Here is an 8012-nt window from a genome sequence, read left to right as displayed (position 1 = left end):
GGTATTATGTGAAGAAGAAAAAGAAGGAGAAGAAGAAGGAAGTAATATCATTGGATTTACCCTATTGTTTTAAAAAATGTGTACTCTCATACTATCAAAAAATGAGATAAGATAATAAATGTTATAGTTGTAGATAAATATTATTATGTTTTGAATTTTATGTTTTGTTGCTTATTCCTTAACTTCAGGTAAGTATGCAACCTAAAACATTGCATTACTCTAATTATAACGAAAATAAACTAAGATACTAATAGTTATTTTTCTTTTTTAGTTAACCTTGGTTTAAGTTAAATAACATAGAGGATTACAATGTAGTGCATTCATTTCTAATTTTAACTTGTCTAGTATATCCACTCATGCAAGAAAATACTATATTATTTGTTTGTTTGGTTGGCCATTAGAAGCTCTTGACGCACGCCAATTTGAAAACATATAATATTTGCATTTATGTTATTGTTACAATTTTGACATGAATTTACTTGTAGACGTGAATCTGAGACATTAAACCAAACATAAGTTATAATTTCCTAATTATAATTTTATATTGTTTGGCATGTCCTCTAATTCTAATTCTAATGAAAATAAATTATTTACTGAAATACTTGAAATATAATTGTTCTTAAAGCTAGGGCTAGACTATAAACTATTGCTAAAATTGTTGGTTGCATTTCTCAGGTAAGAGAGACTGGAATTCACCAAAGTTTTGGAACTATATGGATTACATAGAACCGAATTTTCACAAATGTTTTTGCAATTAGGATTTGTTATGTTTGGGATAATATGGTGGGTGCTTGATTGATCTTATTTTCCATAGTTTAGAAAACTTTCTCCAGTGAAACCGAGTCCTTAAGCTTGGATAAATAACGACAATTCAGGTGGTTGATGAGAGTTGTGAGTGTCTCTAATGTTGTCTTCAAAGAGTTCTCTTAGAGTAACCACACTTTTCTCTTTCTCCAAATTGAATTCTCCAGGGTCTAGTAGAGAAGAATAAAAGTGAACATCACGAGCATAGGAAAAGATAATTGCTATGTTTTGTTGGGAAAAAATAAACAAAGGAAAAAAATACACAAATAACGACAAATTTTCTTTTGATCTTAAACTAACGTGTTTTGGTGCTAGTATAGTATATAATGGTGCTATCATTCTTGACTCTATGAAGACAAGAAAATCATGTGTTTGATTTAGAAAAAAAGAATAAAGTAACTTAGTTTGTCACAGTGTAGGACAATTAAATACATGTGAGATTATAAATAAGTTGAACTTAGTGGAAGAAGTTAGTCCTACACAAAGTAACAGATCACTAAGGTTTGAATCCCCTTATAATTAATAATCCCACAATGTGACATATGACTAAGCTACTTCATACCTTTTTTCTAAATTAAACACATAATTTTCTTGTGTCTTTACAATGTCAAGAACGTTAGCACCATTATACACTATATTGGCATTGAAACATGTTAGTTTAGCCTACACACCATTATAAGATCATAAGAAAATATACCGTTGTTTGTATCTTTTTCTCCCTTTGTTTACTTTCTTTCCTACCAATCATACCAACTATCTTTCCTTATGCTCATAATGTTCATTTTTATTTTGCTCTACTAGACTCAGGAGAATTTGATTTGGAGAAAGAGAAAAGTGTGGTTATGACTAAAAGAAAATTCTTAGAAGACATTATAGACACTGATAACTCTCATCAACCACCTAAATTGGTTGTTAGTTGTCCAAGCTTAAGGACTCAGTTTCATTGGAGGAAACTTTTTAAACCATAGAAAATAAGATCAATTAAGCACTTACCATCTTTTTCCCAAGTTGTATGCCAAACATATCAATTCCAAAAATCAAAAGCATTGGAGAAAATTTTGTTCATTGTAATCCATACAGTTCCAAAACTTTGGTGAATTTCAGTCTCTTTAACTTGAGAAATGCAACTAACAATTTTAGCAATGGTTTGTAGTCTAGCACTATTTTTTAGACCAATTGTATTTCAAGTATTTAGAAAATTATAATATATTTTCATAAGAATTAGGATTAGGATTAGAGGACAAACCAAACAAGATAGAATTATAATTAATAAATTATAGGTTGTGTTTGCTTTAACATCTCAGATTCATATGTACAAGTAAATAATAAATTGATGTCAAGATTGTGACAATAAAGTAGAAGCATGTATTATATATTTTCAAATTGACGTGCATCAAGAGCTTCTAACATCCAACCAAATACACGAATAATGTAATGTTGCCTTGCAAGATTGGATATACTAGACAAGATAAGAGTAGAAAAAAATGAATGAACAAGAGAGAAATTTAAGGTAACAACTATTGTAAAAAGGATGATAGAACTTGCTTTAGGTTTGTTTAGGCATGTATATATAGGACTTGTAAGAGCCCCCATTGGGTAGTCCAATTGTTGGACGTAGAGAAAAATTATCATTGGAGTTAATCATTTTGCCCCAACTAGTAAAAAAAAGGCTTGGTTGTTGTATAATTTGATTGAGTTCATTTGAAAGTATTTGTTATATGTGGATGCTGCTTGGGAGTATTGTTATGCATGACTCATTTTGTTTTGAATAGGGGTAATTTTGTAAACATGTAATGTACGCTTTATATATAGGTTGTAACTCTATTTCTATTTAATATGAAATATACATTTGTTATGCTCTCGGGGACACAGGAAAATTGCTAAACCTCGGTATCCTTTCGTGTGTCTTTTGTTCTTTTCTTTAAAATGTTGTTCCTAATTCTCAACAACTATACTATTTCTTTTTGAAAAACAATACCAATTTGATTTGGCAGAATTTTCTCTTCCGATTACTTATAAAGAATATGATTGGAAGAGGTGCCTAGCTGATGCTTACAAGGGTAGCCTCCAAGATGGACAACTAATAGTAGTTAAGCTTTGAATAGAGGGACTTCAAAAAATAGAACATCAAGTTCTATTTGAGCTAGGTCTTTTTTTATCTTCATGGGATTTGTCATGGGTGAATCATTCATAGAGACATTAAAGTAGAGGATATCCTTGCTCACAAAGAATTTTGAGGCACAAGTATTATTATTTGTGATTAGAGAAAATTACTTGAAAACAAATGCATTGATTCGTGAAACTTAGGGCATCTTTACTTTGAGAAAATAATTTTCAATAATTCTTATAAATGTGTTGTTTTACTTTTATTTTATTCCATACAATTATAAATTATGTGACTTATTATTAGAAAAATACAATTTGAAATTGTAGTCACAGTTGCAATTTCATCACTATTCTTGATATTGTGGGAAATTGAAGACAAATGCGGCCAATGCATGTTAAGGTCATGAATAACTCATAAACCTTGATGTTTCGGCTGAAACTGTGGTCACATACCATTTTTTAAAACCTTTGTACTTGAAGGAAAAATTAAAAATAGAAATATTTGTCAAATAAAATGACCTTTAGGCTCCCTGAATGTGTATTTTGTGATTTTCTTTAATGCTTTTGATTTACAGAATTGTTATATTTGGCACACAACTTGGAGGAAAATACTGTAGGTGTTTAATTGATCTTATTAAAAAACTTGTTCTAGTGAAAACGAGTCCTTAAACTTGGACAACTAACAACCAATTCAAGTGGTTGATGAGAGTTGTTAATGTCTCTAATGATGTCTTCTAAGGGTTCTCTTAGAGTAGCTACACTTTTCTCTTCATCCAAACCGAATTCTCCTAAATATGGAAGAACAAAATAAAAATAAAGATTATGAGCATAGGGAAACATAATTGGTATGTTTGTTTGGGAAGACCGCAAACAAAGGAAAAAAAGATACAAATAATGGTATATTGTCTTATGATCTTATAATGATGTATAGGCTAAACTAACATATTTAAGTGTTAGTATAGTATATAATGTTGCTAACATTCTTGACATTGTAAAGACACAAGAAAATTATGTGTTTGATTTAGAAAAAGGTATAAAGTAGCTTAGTCATATGTCACATTATCAGATTACTAATAACACACGGGATTCAAACCTTAGTGATCTATCACATTGTGAGAGACTAACTTCTTCCACTAAATTCAATTCATTTATAACTTTATAAAAAAAGGCTATAACAATAACACTAATTAATTATTAATTACATTTCTTTAAAAGCAATCCAACAACCTCTCTCTAGTTTTTCCCACTTTCTTTATTATATTAGAAATGTTTTCATGTCATGTTTCTTGGGGAGAGTTAAGGCTGCAAACATAACTAGCTACAGAGGCTTTACCACCTATCCACAATTGTCCGCAACCAATTGACCTAAGCAGAGTCTGTTACATATACTTATGTAAGAGAGACATGCATACACAGAAAGCATAGTTGTCAATAGTGGCCGCTATAGCGGCGGAGCGGAGCGGAGTGGCACCCATCCGTGATGGACATGTGTGTAGCGTCGCAACTTCAAAGCGAACCCTCCTTTTCCAGATGCCCATTGGGAAAATCAAGGTACCCACCATGCAGAACAACCACAACAAACAACACCAGGTTCGTAGCATCAGAAGGTAGATAGAGGAAAGGAAAAAAGAAAAAGAGAAGAAAAGAAAAGAGAAGAGCGAGAAATTAAATGAAAATGGAAAAGGGTGAATGAAGTGAAGGTGGCAGAAAAAAGGGGTCAGAGACAAAACGAGAAACCTATTCTTTTCTTTTCCACAAAAAAAACTTTGACACAGAAGAAAGAGAGAGAGAGAGAGGAAGAATGAATGAATTGCGTATTATGGTCTTGTGTGTATGATGTTTTTCTTTTATCTTCTTCATGTTCTGATCGCGTGTGTGTTGGTGTTAATTAATGTGTTATGGTGTGAGGAAAAGTAGTAAAAGAAGGAGTGAAAGGGACGGGACTTGAATGTTCCAGAAAGAGACAATGCTTGCATCTGCATGCTCCACCAACTATTTATACCACGTCTCCCAAAATTGTCCTGCCTTAACAATTATCTACCATGTGTATACACTATACAGTAAATTCACGTTTTAATATACCATTAGGGGATTCAGCAAAAAAAACATATATAATAATAATGTTAATAATTAAATAATATAGAAATAATATTAAATAAATATAATAATATCATAATTTTATAATACTAAAAACTTATATATATATATATATATATATATACATATATATATATATATATATATATATCTGTTTTTGAACATATATATATATATATTATTAATTATTTAACATATATAAAAAAATGTTAAAATAGCGATCATCCCGCTATCAGCTATCCCGCTATCCCACTTTCGGAGTCGGCCGCTCTTCTCCGCTACGCCGGTATTGACAACTATGACAGAAAGAGAGAACAATGGGTGACATGTGAACTATGAAATTAATGAGAACTTGTTCCTCAATTAGCTTTTATGTTTCATTGAAACTTAAGGTTTTTAACTACAAAACACTCGACAGCTAATTAAAGAGTTGAAGGGTTTAACTTATTGTTTAACATATGCTTGTGTTTAACTTTTGGGTATATATTTTTTTTTCTGGCCTACTTGATTCTTCTTTCTACTTCCCCAATTGCATGTGTGTGTAGTTAGTTGTTTTTTTTTTTTTTGCTCCTTAGATTCTTGAGATATTGTTTAGGTTGTATTGGAGATTGAACATTTCACATTGACTAAATATTGTTTGGGTATATAACTTATGAACAGTGTTTGCATGCAGAAATTGTTTTAGGGGTTGAACCTAAATCAGGAAGGTGAGATCCTAATGAATTCTTCGGAGTCTAAACCTTGGGGGTTAATACACTCAGTTTGAGTACTCCTATAAGCCTATGTTGATATCATATGATTGAAGCATTCTCACAAAACATAGTGACCCTAATTGGTCACCTTATGATTTCACTTAGTGAGAGTGACCTAACATACCGATTGTGTGACGTGTCTTATTATGTACTCCTGAACGTCCTGATGTTATTTTTCACTGACATGGTATCACATTGCATATAGGCTTGAGTCTTAGTATAATTGTTACATAATTCCTGTAAATTTTTTATTCTGAAATTGGTGAGTGTTGTTACGTTTGAAGTCAAATGTTTGATTCATGTGTAATGTGATTGGTGATTGAAAAGTAAACTTTAAATGATAACATGGTGAAGTGACGAGGATTGTATTAAGTTGAACTATGTGATAAATGTTTACTTAATGAAATTTGCTTATGTCTTTGTTTATTCGTATTTTATTTGAAATGTGATAACTCACTCCCGGTGTGTGTTTATGTTTGGGTTGAATGTCATTTTGTTTCAGGTGAGCCAGTCTATGATGATGATCATGCTGGAGATGGAGAGGCTTAACCTTTCTTAAGGAAATGCTTTGATAGATGTGACATTGGGGCATGAGACTTTTAATTCACTTGTTATAATTCCATGAAAAGTGTAGTTTTATGATTTCCATTGTTAGTTGAATTCTTTTTCATAAGCTTGGGCGATCTTGTTTTGAGTTAAGACAATTCGATTTTCTTATTTATGCTAGTTCTATTTCGATACTTGAGAAGTGAATGTGAACCTTTTAGCCTTGAAAATATTTTTATATATTATGTGTTTGATTAAATTTTAATTAGTTCTACATTTATATTTTGTTTATTATGTATATGCGTGCAGGGTAGAGGATGTCACATTTAGTGGTATCAGAGCAGGTCGAACCTTTCTGCCATGTGTGTTATGAGCTTTCTATGTTTCCTTGTGTACTTTGATGTGTTGTTGTGTTTGTTGTATGCCTTGTTTTGTTATGTTCAGAGACTTACTCTGTTGTGGTGGTACATTTCTCAAAGTTTTGCTACTTGCCTGACACAGAAAGTGATGGCTGCGAGAAATGAACATAAGCGACTTCTTACCGAGGTTCTAAAAAACCTGACACAAGTCATAGCTAATCAGGGAGGTGGTGGAGAAGCAGCAGCGTACCATGGTTTAGATCTCTTTTAGAGGAATGACCCACCTACCTTCAAAGGGGGTTATGATCCTAAGGGTGTTCAGGCTTGACTGAGGAAGATTGAGAAGATCTTCCGGGTGACGGAGTGTCAGGACCAATAGAAGGTGTTGTTTGATACTTATATGCTGGCAGATGAGGTGTAGTACTGATGGAAGAACACTCACCCACGTTTGGAGGAGATGGTGCTGTTATCCCATAGGGGACGTTCAGACATACTTTTCTAGAGAATGTTCCAGAAGACGTGAAGAACAGGAAGGAGATGGAGTTCCTTGAGCTGAAATAGGGGAGCACAACAATGGCAGAGTATGCAACTAGGTTTAAGAACCTAGTAAGATATTTTCCTCATTATCAGGTAGAAGCTTGGGAGAGGTCCAAATATGTGAAGTTTATCAATGGCCTCCGACCAAATGTGGAGATGATGGTGAACTGTAACGATATCCATAACTTTGCATAACTAACTAACATGTGTAGGAGTTCACCATCATCTTCACGTCTGGTCGAAGGCCATTGATAAACTTCACACATTTGGACCTCTCCCCAACTTCCACCTAATAATGAGGAAAATACTTGACAAGGTTCTTAAACCTAGTTGCATACTCTGCCATTGTTGTGCTCCCCTATTTCAGCTCGAGGAGCTCCATTTCCTTCCTGTTCTTCACGTCTTCTGGAACATTCTCTAGAAAAGTCTGTCTGAACGTCCCCCATGGGACAACAGTACCACCTCCTCCAGATGTGGGTGAGTGTTCGACATGGGTGAGTGTTCTTCCATCAGTACTCCGCCTCATCTGCCAGCATGTGAGTATCAAACAACACCTTCTGCTGGTCTTGACACTCCGTCACCCGGAAGATCTTCTCAATCTTCCTCAGCCAAGCCTAAACACCCTTAGGATCATGACCCTCTTTGAAGGTAGGTGGGTCATTCCTCTAAAAGAGATCTAAATCATGGTACACTGCTGCTCCTCCACCACCTCCCTGATTAGCTATGACTTGTGTCGGGTTGGTTAGAGCCTCGGTAAGAAGTCACTTACGTTCATTTCTCGCAGCCATCACTTCCTGAGTTAGGTAAGAAG

The 8012-nt window shown here is 33.6% G+C and overlaps 1 long non-coding RNA gene across 4 annotated transcripts in view; it reads left to right on the top strand.

Annotated features, from left to right (window-relative positions):
• The window catches only part of LOC100785690 (uncharacterized), a 13239-nt gene extending 6694 nt beyond the window's left edge, over positions 1-6545 (top strand). For 2 of the 4 annotated variants that reach the window (XR_003267678.2, XR_003267676.2), the window contains one exon: positions 6262-6545. This is a non-coding gene — a long non-coding RNA (uncharacterized lncRNA). Of the gene's footprint in view, positions 1-2798; positions 4737-6261 lie in introns of those variants that run through there. The other 2 variants (XR_003267680.2, XR_003267677.2) reach the window with 1 other exon arrangement.
• Positions 6546-8012: the final 1467 nt, after the last annotated feature.

Source organism: Glycine max, chromosome 7 (genome assembly GCF_000004515.6).
Source record: "Glycine max cultivar Williams 82 chromosome 7, Glycine_max_v4.0, whole genome shotgun sequence".
Classification (NCBI taxonomy): Eukaryota; Viridiplantae; Streptophyta; class Magnoliopsida; order Fabales; family Fabaceae; genus Glycine; species Glycine max.
The sequence above is the reverse complement of the archived record's forward strand: the minus strand, read 5'-3'. Positions and strand labels throughout refer to the sequence as shown.